This window comes from Pseudorasbora parva, chromosome 3 (assembly GCF_024679245.1).
Source record: "Pseudorasbora parva isolate DD20220531a chromosome 3, ASM2467924v1, whole genome shotgun sequence".
Taxonomy (NCBI): Eukaryota; Metazoa; Chordata; class Actinopteri; order Cypriniformes; family Gobionidae; genus Pseudorasbora; species Pseudorasbora parva.
This window is the reverse complement of record NC_090174.1, coordinates 6534125-6546410: the sequence shown is the minus strand read 5'-3', so window position 1 is coordinate 6546410 and position 12286 is coordinate 6534125. Positions and strand designations below refer to the sequence as shown.

The 12286-nt window shown below is 35.7% G+C and overlaps 1 protein-coding gene across 4 annotated transcripts in view; it reads right to left on the bottom strand.

The window, feature by feature from the left end:
- zbtb20 (zinc finger and BTB domain containing 20) overlaps nt 1-12286 on the bottom strand; it is a 93033-nt gene that overhangs the window by 54028 nt on the left and 26719 nt on the right. Inside the window, exon 1 of one of the 4 annotated variants that reach the window (XM_067437693.1) lies at nt 3733-3903. The exons of the other annotated variants lie outside the window; for them this stretch is intronic. The gene's annotated coding sequence lies outside the window, so the exon portion shown is untranslated. Of the gene's footprint in view, nt 1-3732; nt 3904-12286 lie in introns of those variants that run through there. 4 annotated transcript variants of the gene reach the window in all.

The following is a 12286-nucleotide window of genomic DNA, read 5'->3' as shown; positions in this document are numbered from 1 at the left end:
AGTGCATAGAACCTAAACGTCAAGAATTGCTCCCAGAGATCACCCCACACACACACACACACACCCACATGGGCGGGTGGGCAGCCATTCCCCTCCTTCCTGCCTGGCCCACAGTGGGTGCACAGCAGCCGCCTGCTACCTGCCCGGAATTCTAATCAGTCCAGGGGTCTGTCTGTCCCCCCGCCTTCCCCTGTCTCACTTATTCTCTCCCTCAGACTCGCTCCACCCACTCGCTCACCCCTCCGTCTCCCGCCCTGCCTCTTTCTCTGCCTTGGACGAAAGGGGCAGATGATCCTTCAAAATTAATTAGATCCCTCCCCACCCCCTTTTTCCGGAAAAAAACCTCCACCATAAGCACCCCCCCCCCCCCCCCCCCCCCTCACCGTCCTTGTTTTCCCTCTCCCAAAAATCTCAAATCTTAGAAGGGAATCTTCTCTGAGATTTATGGCCAAAAAAAACTGCTGAGAGACTACAGGAAACGTTCTCTGTGCGTTCCATCATTGTCGCTCTGTGGCTCTCTATACGTCTGTCACTCAGTAACGCAAACTGTCAATACGTCCCTAGAGGTCAGTTCGTCTGGAAGACGCTCAGACGCCTGTGCCCTGCTGCAGTGACAAAGAGCACAGGGTGACTGAGGCGAAAGAAAAGAATAATCACGCAGATGACGGACAGGCAGAGAGAAAAAGTAAGAAAGGAGCCGAAATCCAGGTTAATCAGAGACGCTTTTTAATGAGGCGGCCATCTCATAAAGCATGCAGTGTGGTGACTGGAAATCATTTTTATCAGGGATGGGGGGTAGAGGGGGGAAAACAAAGAGAGAGGCAAGGCAAGAAAAAGGTGAGGGTGGGGTGTCGGGCAGAGAGAAGGAGGGAGGGTGTTTCTGGGAAAGGATGTCAAGCATCTGAATAATATAAATCTCAAATATGCAAATGTGACTTACAATGCTCGGCATTCACACATTGTCCTTTGCCTCTGAGCCTGGTCTTTAATGGCACACAGCAGAAACAATAAGAGTGAGAGGTGGTGCTGAGAATTTATTTATAACGCTACCAAACTATATCCGTGTATAAAACAAACATAAATATATTAATGATGCTGAATGGTACACTGACCTGCTTTCCTTTTCAAATACTAAGTGTTTTTTGATGTCTCTGTGTCAATACTGTTTGTTTATAGGTGCTAATAGCCTGCATTACAAGTGTCGGATTACTATACCGGGGAAAGTATGTTTAAAAACCATAAAAAAAATACTTTAAAGGAAGCAAGAAAGGAACAACATTGAAAGTGGAAGTGTGTCTGTCTTGCCTAGATTTATGGAAAAGAATAATTCAGATCCAGTAAAACACTGATGCTCTATGTGACATACTTTTTCCTTGCTTGTAGGTTTTAGACAAGGTCAAAATCGCAAAATGTCCTTTCTACACACATGCAACAAAGTGATGTCGATATTCCAAAAATGTGTGTTGCCTCTATAAAGGAAATCTGCTAAATGCAGAATTAAAACATGCTAATTATTAATAAGATTGATCAATCAGACAATCTTCTGAGAATTGCATCGACCAATTACTGTTACTGTGCTTGACCTAGTGTCAGTCCAATAGTCTTGTTTATTGATCATTTATATTTTTTAGTGAGTGAGTAAATAAGTGTTTATGCAAATTTAGCTATTAGTTCTTAATTGCTGTCAATGAATTGTATTACATACAGTGGAGTTATAAAAATATATGCAATAAAAACAAAGAAACTTTATGGCATTATGGGCCAGATTTACTAATAGCTTGCGCCAACGCAAACCCTCTTGGTTTAAAAAAAAACTACTGTCAGATTTACTAAAGACGCATGGTAAAGAATTAGTGCTGAGAAGGCGTGGACAGGGTTATTTTTTGCGTCTGACTTTATGCATATGCATTTTTCTAAGAGTTTCCCTGTCAGACGCAGTATTTATGGGAGGAGAGTTTTTAAATGAATCATGCAAGGTGATTTACTAAGGTTTACGCTCATCAATTTACCGGTGTTTGCGTCATTATTTACAGGGGGGGAAAAAATGTCTTAAAACAAGCGCTAATTTGCACTGCTCTTGCTCTTGGTCATTATGCAAATGATCCGGCTGCGTCTGTGTTCTTTCATTTGCACTATTATGGGATTGCTGTTTAGTAAATCTGGCCCTAAATGATTTTACACGATTACTAGGTCACTTGGCAATTTTTGGGAACATGGATCATCAGACTTTGCACAAACGTATGGAGTTTGAGAGCATACTGTCACAAGGAGGGCACACCAAAAACTGAGAATCTGTGAGATTTAAGTTCATATTATTGTTTTGCAATAAAATTTGTAATGAAAATATATGCTTAAAAAAGCACCCAAAAAAGCACTTTCACTGGTGTTCTCAGACATTTGAAACTTGTTTGAAGTTATTCTGGCCATCATTCAATCTGATCTTTAATTATCAGTATTAACAAAAAGCAATATAGGTCAAACTTCTACCTATTTTCATCCAGCTTTCCCATTCCTTCTCCATCCTTTCCTAAGTATTAATGGTGTGCACAGATGGGACGTTTAGGGGTACAGCAGCTTTTCACTGAGGCAGTACCCTTGAAGGGACCGCATTTACCCCTAAAAAGAACATATTTAAGTATAAGGTATTATAGGTATCCCTATGGTACTGTCCCAGTGACAAGATGTTGTAAAAGTACCATTTTTGCCCTGTAAAACTTTAAAAATTAGACAATAATGTTCTATGAAAACATCCTTGATAAAATAATAACTAAATGATCAATCAATCTCAGGTTTTCATTACCTTTGCTCCAATTGTGTGAACCCTACAGGCAGGTTTGCTTTAAAAACAACTACAGTGCATCAGTTTTAAAGGTAAAATACTGTTACCGGTTGCGGAAAAAATAATAACTACATACATTAAAAAATATTGTTTTGTTCATTTATTATATGTACTGTTACGAAGAGGTGACATTTACATCAAAAAGAAAGATTTATATCCCCGAAACAGGTCTCTACCTTTTGAAATGACTCCAAATGTTTCTTAGTAAATCTGAAATCATACACACACACACACACACACACACACATTCATCAAGAGATATTAGTAACACTGGCTGCACACACACTCTGTCGAGGTCTGTCGAGGTGATGGTAAACTCTGCCTTAGGTTAGAGGAGTAAATTATGTTAGCATATAAATGCAGACCAGACTGCATGAGAATACACAAAGACAGACAGTCCTAATGAATAAAATATCACTTTTGTCTTTTCTTTTCTTTTTTGTTCATGATTTTGTGCAATACAAACATTCCTTAGCAAGCTAAAACAACCGACTGTTACCAGTCGCCGAATGAGATGACAAAATATGTGCCGTCCTCTTGGCAGCATTCATCATTTATTTATTTATTTATTTAGCTAGCGTTCATTTTGAGTTGAATAGGCAGCTTTACTAAATGTTGAGCAACCGCTTTTGGAACCCTTTTAACGCGCAACAAATGCACAAATTGAGTACAGGATGCACATTAATGGATCAAAACAAAAATTAAAACAGTTTGTGATTGTTCGGGGAGAAAGTCTTTTACTTTCATACCAAGGTGGTCAAATGCAAAACGTGAAGCAGAATTCCTACATGCATAGACCTTTAAAACAAGAATATCATTGGTTTCTAAAGCACACAAATAATGCTGTAAACAAACAGGGCGAAAAAACTACAACCCATGTTAAACATCCTGACCTGTTCAGACTGATCCCCAGTGAACGTGCGTGGCGACTCCTTGTGCATTTTAGATGCACAAAATGCATTTGCTGATATACATGAAAGCCTACAAATATTTTTTTGACATACTCTTCAAACTTCCACAGCTCTGCCGTCTTCTCAGTGTCTGATTTCTCAAATGTGATTCCGGCACGTGAAAAACAAGGAAGTGAAATACAGCGAGTCGAATGCTCTGCACTTCCTTTACAACAACTCACCAGGCCTGACCTGAAACGACCCCACGCTCTTTAGGCAAAGTGCCAAGAAAGTCTTCCGGAGAGCAGCTTAAATTGCGCGTTTATGGCCAATTGCCATCTAATCATAAAGTTATGCATGTTCCTGCTTTATCTGAAGCTCTTGTTCATGGTTTGCTGTCTAATTAGACCAACTCTTCTATATTATATGTAATATACTTTTCATTATGCAGACTTTAGGATTTGGGCTGGGATGCATCTCATTTTTTATTAGTGAAACCCAATATGGATGGTTTTTATTTTTGTCCAAAAAATTTGATTTTAATTTGTTTTGTTCCTTGACATTTTTGTTTCTGAATATTGCAAAAGGTAAATGGCACTTCTGAGTCACAGCTTATTAAAAATAAAATTTCTCCTGCTTTTTGTGCAAGCTACTGCTAATTGGCTTACAGGTACTGGTATTCAATCATATGCCATTTAATACTTATTAGCAGCATATAGACATATACACATATGATTACCAACCTGGGGTGTGTTTCCCAAAAGCATCATTAGCCAACTATGGTCGCAAGTTCCGTCGTTATCAACATTCAACAATCAGTGTTTCCCAAAACCATTGTTCCAACTTCCAACGAACATTCGCATACAGCAACGCAAAGTGGCTGCAACGACAGCTCTCGACCTGTGGTTAAGCATAGTTTCTTGTGTGCATGTGAACTTAATAAATCCTTATCTTGAGCAAAATAAGCAAGCTGACATTCAGTACGATCTTAACTTTTATTCAGGATACATACAAGTAATTTGTGTCTTTTAGTTTGTCAAGAGATTTAAAGTACGTTTTTGAAGAGTGCGCATGTGCGGACGTGCTCTAGTACGTAAGAACAAGTCTATGATTGAATCTGGAAATAAAGCGAAATTAATTCGGTCTCAAAATAATTTATTAAAAGCAGTAATAAAGTAATAAAGTTATTTTGCTTTATTTAAAAAAACATTCCTATAAAAACACTAGAGTACACCATGAACATAGATCACATAACTTGCTGTTGATGTTTTTTTATGTTTGGTTTAATTCAAAGAAGGCTTTCACTAAACTCCGCATTTAGAGAATTACGTGTGCAAATATATTATATTGGACTTCCACAAATGTGTGCACTCATATCTTTTGTTTCTCTCTCTTTTTTGGTGCACTCAACTGTGCTGAAGCTCTGCGTAATGTTCCCATTTTTGTGTTAACAATAGTGCACAAATTATTCAATAGGTCCTTCTTACATATTAGTGATATTTGCATCTTGAGATTTGACTTCCTGGCACGATTTAGTGAAATAGGATGTATATATATATATATATAACGCATCTAAGTACATCCATTTGAATAAACATCTCAAGCATCACGCACTTGGGAAATAATAAATAAATAATCCCATACCATTTGCCCGCTTCATTAAAGTGTAAATCCCTATGTTCATTTAAATCACTCATTATAGTTTCTTTCAATTCAAAGGCAACTCTTCAGTCATTTCTATTAACACTAGTTCTATTGCATTATATTTGGTGTAAAATTGTGAAAGGAAAAAGAAAAGGAGCTCTGTGACAGGCGTTTCTCTATGCCGATTTAACTGAACACATCACAAAGATATTTTCAAGATGGACCATTTGACTGTTCATGTGACGGTCTTCAAAATTATTCCAACCCTGGAGCAGATATTGGTACAATTACAGTCTTATCATGTTGGTACAGATGTCCATGGCAACTGCCAAATTAAAAAAAAAATCGTATCATGAGCAAAAAGGGGGTAGCCGGTAGAAACATGAAGTCATGAGAATCCTTAAAAAGATCACAGTGGTGATACTCCCACTGGTGCTTCAGTTCACACTCGACTCCCAACCTGCAACGTCAGACTCTCTCTGCATGGCATCAGTGGGAATGTGAAGGTTTAGATTTAAAATTATGCCTTGTTTTTTTTGTTGTGTACGGCTGTTGAGTATTGTATGTCTTTTGTTAGTCAGAGCAAAGTCAGCAAACACACTTCACCCCTCTGAATTCAGCCTGGTTCACCAAAGCTGGTCTTCATTACTATGGGCTTAGGACATGTGACATTGTAAACTGTAGATTTAAGCAGATGCCATATTTCTCTGTCTTCTGGATGTTATAACAGACCTATTGTAACAGCTGCAGTCAACATCTTCTAATCAGTATATGGTGATCCAATATATCCAATTCCAATTATGGAAGATTGTTTCCACTACTAAATAAAAAGAAAAAAAGGCACATTTTGGTTAACACAGTTCAGCCTTTCTTTCTAATAATTGCGTGATATAAACTTGCAGTTGTGAATTATAAAGTTAGAATTGTGAGCTTCACAAAACATTTTTTTTTAAATATATATATATATATATATATATATATATATATATATATATATATATATATATATATATATATATATATATATATATATATATATATATATATATATATATGTTTGTTTGTTTTCAGTGGTGGAATCAAGCTTCTATACAAAATAGCTAAAAAGTCTAATTTCTCGATTTGAATCAATTCTCATTTTTATGAACCAATACCAATTCAATCCCAAGAATAGATTAGTCATCCTGTTTTTAGTTGATGAATGAAAGGAACATTGTAGCGTACCTCCCATCCAATAAATCACAATAATCTTTGTGCTTTGTTACTATTGGTATGAAACAAAGTCTCAGATTTTACAATTACATCCATTTTATTATGAAATTCAAAAACATGAATATTGTTTTGGTGCTGTGGCATGAGATCGCTCTGGCGTAGCTCAGGTCAAGAGAAGCGGCAGCGCGGAGCCCACCGTGAACTCATCCGCTTTAATACCAGAGTACAACTAAGGAAATACGTATCATGTCACATGGAATCGCTCAATCCGTGTTTCAACCGCGGAAAGACGTCAGTAGCGTGCAACCTGACATTTACCTCAGGAAAAACGTATCCAGGTTAGTAACCATAAACTGGTTAGTCAGCTAGAAAAAAATACTCTAGAGAGAAGCATATATGCTAAATATATGCACCATATTACATAGGCTATTCATTATTATTTTTAATGTTCTTTAATATTTAATGCATGTATGAATCAATCTGGCACTTTTTATGACCGCCACCATTTAAATGCTTATATTTCAAAAAACGAAGTAGAGTAGAAATATGATTATGTAATTGTAAAGTTAATATTTTATAAATAATTTGTATAGAAATCAGTTAATTGTGTACCTTCAATATTACAGTAGGCTAGTAGCTGACTCCCATAGTTTATAGCATTAGTTCAGAGATTTGTTTGCCATGTATTGTACATTTATATATATCATATATATATATATGGATTGGATTTTATATATTGGATCAATATGGATTTTTATATATGGAAATCATGGAGGGGTCTGAAATTGTTATCGTAGTGCATGTCCACTATAAGAGACATAATCTAATTTAAAAAATCCAGAATGGTTTTGTTACTATTTATTTGTATGATACAGCTGCAAATAAGTATTTGAACACCTGTCTATCAGCTAGAATTCTGACCCTCAAAGACCTGTTAGTCTGCCTTTAAAATATCCACCTCCACTCCATTTATTATCCTAAATTAGATGCACCTGTTTGAGGTCCCTAGCTCCATAAAGATACCTGTCCACCCCATACAATCAGTAAGAATCCAACTAATAACATGGCCAAGACCAAAGAGCTGTCCAAAGACACTAGATACAAAATTGTACACCTCCACAAGGTTGAAAAGGGGAAACTGCCAAGCCGCTTGGTGAAAAAAGGTCAACTGTTGGAGCAATCATGAGAAAATGGAAGAAGCTAAACATGACTGTCAATCTCCCTCGGACTGGGGCTCCATGCAAGATCTCACCTCGTGGTAGGGGTGGGTGATATCTCGATATTTAAAATATATCAAGATATTTTTTAAACACGATATTGATTTTGACATATCGTATATATTGGTATATTGTTAACATTTAATTCTGATATCACCACTTTGCTTGTTTGCCTTCTCTGTGCTGTGCTCGCTCGCCCCCCGCCTGATTGCTTTTGTTACCCCTCCCCTTGCGTGTTGTCTCATTGAACATGCGTCTGCATGCGGCGTCTGCAACCAGGTTAGGATTATTTATCATGACAAGCCTGTGCGTTGTTCAAGACTCAATTTAGAGACCATGATTTTCCTTCTAACACAACTTCTTGCTAAAATTCATAAAAAAATATTAAAGTTCATCATAGGAGTTCAAATCGCAGGTTTCACCCACAGTCAAGTGATTGGCACTATTGGTACGAGACACACTCGCAGTCGCAATCATGTCAGTTAATGTTTTGTGTCTAACTGATCGCACGGTTTTCTGCCAGTTTATGCAGTTCAAAGTACAGGTTGTGAGTCAAAACCACTTTTGACACTTCAAGAATAGTTGAATACTTGAAGATCGGATCAGGTGCACGTGATCTGCTTGATCTGCCGCTTACACCGAGGCGCTCAGTCACGCTTTAGTAAAGAGTGCGACATCTACTGTTTGAATTTTGATACAAATTTGTCCGAACTTGAAAGATTAAACCTTTAATTCGTATTAAAACTAACAAAGCGCAAAAATTATTGCGATTATTTGATATGCATGGATTTATGGTAGGCTACGCCTGAAACAGATCACAGTAGGCTAATAATTAGTCATATGCATGATTTAATCTGAAGCGTCTGTAACGGTCACGAGTTTGTAATGTATTTTTATGGTTGTTCAGAGCAAAGTAGTGAGGTGAATTATCGATCCTAATAAGCATAGAAATAATTTAGCTTTGTTTATAAAGTTTCAAGCTATTTGTATAATTGTTATATTATATAAACTTAACCTTCAAAATCAGTTTTTTTAGATCTGTCATGCCCCCATATTTCTGCAAAATGCTTACTTTTAAAAAAATGCTTACTCTTTCTAACTGTTAAAAAGGGAGTATTTGATACATCTTTTGAAAGCATGAAATTAATGAAAAGAAGGAAATATGCATTTTTCTTTTATTTTACAGTTAAATTATTATTTTTGTTTACAGTTTTTTTTTTTTTTTTAAATGTCGCAAAAGCACTTTGTTCCTGCCTACTACCTCTTTGCACTGCAATAAAAAAAACGACTTTGGGGTATTGGGTTATATTTGTTTTTGCAGTAGTTTTTGGGGGGTTATTTTTCCTGGAAAGATATCGAGATATATATCTTATATCGAGATATATTTTTTGCTCCATATCGCCCAGCCCTACCTCGTGGGGTCTCAATGATCCTAAGAAAGGTGACAAATCAGCCCAGAACTACACTGGATGAGCCGTTCAATGACCTGGAAAGAGCTGGGACCACCGTTTCCAAGGTTACTGTTGGTTAATACACTAAGACGTCATGGTTTGAAATCCTGCATGGCACGGAAGGTTCCCCTGCTTAAACCAGCACATGTCCAGGCCCGTCTTAAGTTTTCCAATGACCATTTGGATGATCCAGAGGAGTCACGGGAGAAAGTCATGTGGTGAGATGAGACCAAAATAGAACTTTAATTCCACTAAACGTGTTTGGAGGAAGAATAATGATGAGTACCATCCCAAGAACACTATCCCTACTGTGAAGCATGGGGGTGGTAGCATCATGCTTTGGGGTTGTTTTTCGCCACATGGGACAGGGCGACTGCACTGTATTAAGGAGAGGATGACCGGGGCCATGTATTGCAAAATTTTGGGGAACAACCTCCTTCCCTCAGTTAGAGCATTGAAGATGGGTCGAGGCTGGGTCTTCCAACATGACAATGACCCAAAGCACACAGCTAGGATAACCAAGGAGTGGCTCTGTAAGGAGCATAGCAAGGTTCTGGTGTGGCCTAGCCAGTCTCCAGACCTAAACCCAATAGAGAATCTTTGGAGGAAGCGTAAACTCCGTGTTTCTCAGCAACAGACCAGAAACCTGACTGATCTAGAGAAGATCTGTGTGGAGGAGAGGGCCAAAATCCCTCCTGCAGTGTGTGCAAACCTGGTGAAAAACTACAGGAAAAGTTTGACCTCTGTAATTGCAAACAAAGGCTACTGCACCAAATATTAACATTGATTTTTCTCAGGTGTTTAAATACTTATTTACCGCTGTATCATACAAATAAATAGTTAAAAAAAATAAAACATTGTGATTTTTTTTTTTTTTATTATTTTTTTTTTTTAGATTATGTCTCTCACAGTGAACATGCACCAATGATTACAATTTCAGACTCCTCCATGATTTCTAAGTGGGAGCACTTGCAAAATAGCAGGGTGTTCAAATACTTATTTTCCTCACTGTATGTATATATATATATATATATATATATATATATATATATATATATATATATATATATATATATATATATATATATATATATATATATATATATATATATATATATATATATATATATATATGGCTTGACATTAACTCTGTTGATCAGCTACTGTAGCTAGTGGTTTTCCAAAAGTTACAAGTCACACATTTTCACTGGCCAAAATGTTGTTGTTGGCTATATGTACATGACCACCGTACACATCCAGATCAAGTCTACATGAAATGTATAACATGATAGGTCATCAAATAGGCCCATTTATCTGTGATAAGGCTGTGTGTAAAGCTCCTTAATCTAGACAGAGAAATACTAACAGTTACTTGTCTGAAATGTTTATATATATATATATATATATATATATATATATATATATATATATATATATATATATATATATATGTATATATGTGTGTGTGTAGAGAGAGAGATATATATATATATATAGATAGATATATATTAATTTATTCTCAAGCAATATTCTCATCAGTGTTCTATAAGATATGACATACTTTAATCTAGCATATATTGTGTATGAGCCCAGCCCATACAGTAGTCTAGTGAAATAAATATCCATATTTTCATGTGATTTGAGTTTATTTTATTAAATATTATCAATATTAAATATTATATAAATATTATCAATCTAAAAGTGTGCATCATACCTGCCACCTAGATGAACACTTTACAGCTGGTTTTATGACTGTAAGTTATTTCTTCAATTGCTATTGAAGTTAGAAACGTGCATATCAATGTCATATGTGTAACTTTAGAGACAGTCTCTAAATTCATGAATACATCAAACGTCCAACGTCAAACCAACTTTATGCCAGTCACATCAGATGTGCTGAGGTTCTGCTGTGATCTTTGTTTGAAAATATTCTCGTTGCTAAAATAGAACAAAAACAGTCGATCACTGTATGATGAATGAATCTCCTACGTACATCGCACATGTATCTGTGCTTTATTGTTTATGATGAAAGTGAAGATATATATAAAAATAACATTATATATATATATATATATATATATATATATATATATATATATATATATATATATATATATATATATATATATATATATATATGTTCTCTGAGGTCTACTTATAATGTTATCAAGAATAATGTTAAAAAGGAAAACATCTATTTTCTGTCCCGTTTTTGACCCTCTCTTCCAAACCGTTGATAGGCAAGCTGCATTGAAGACTTGGAAGTACACACCCACTGCTAGGATTGGGTGACAATTTTGCATATTAAAATAATTTTCAACGCCCCTGCTATTACATGCGTGGAATTGTTTTGAAACAATTGAAACATGTGATCTTTAAAAACACAATGCCAATAACCCTAAAAAGGGCGAGACAAAGAGAAATCAGAAATGTAATTTATTACTATTTTACATCTTCTTAGGACACAAATAATATAATTTCAAGATTTTTTTAAATGTTTGTATCCCCAGGATATGTTCATTGAAAACAGAATGCTTGTCTAGCAATGCATGTTACAACATTTTAGCCAACTTTTTAAAACCATTTATTCTCTTATAACTTTAACATTCTTTGTAGCATTCTGTTGAACAAGTATAATACCTACCGTATTTATACAAATATTTGCCTACTGTATAATATTTCATTTTCAAATTTCATTATTTCAAATACATTATTAATATGACCAAAACTTATTGTATACAGTTTACTTCAAGCCTTCTGTCTTCTGATTGATAGTTCATACTTTTATATTTTATTTATTTTTAACATAAAAAATTATGTATTGTAAATAATCAAGTAAACCCAAGATACTTAAGAACAGTAAATATGTATCTTATATAAGAAGCTTACACTTAGTTAACAACCACTTTTTAAACAAGCAAGTCCCCTTCAAATATTGTAATTATGTGAAATATAATGAACCTTTATTTGAAGGAGAGTAGATTTCACTACAGGTGGTTATTTTGTATTTTAATTCTGCCCATGAACTAAACA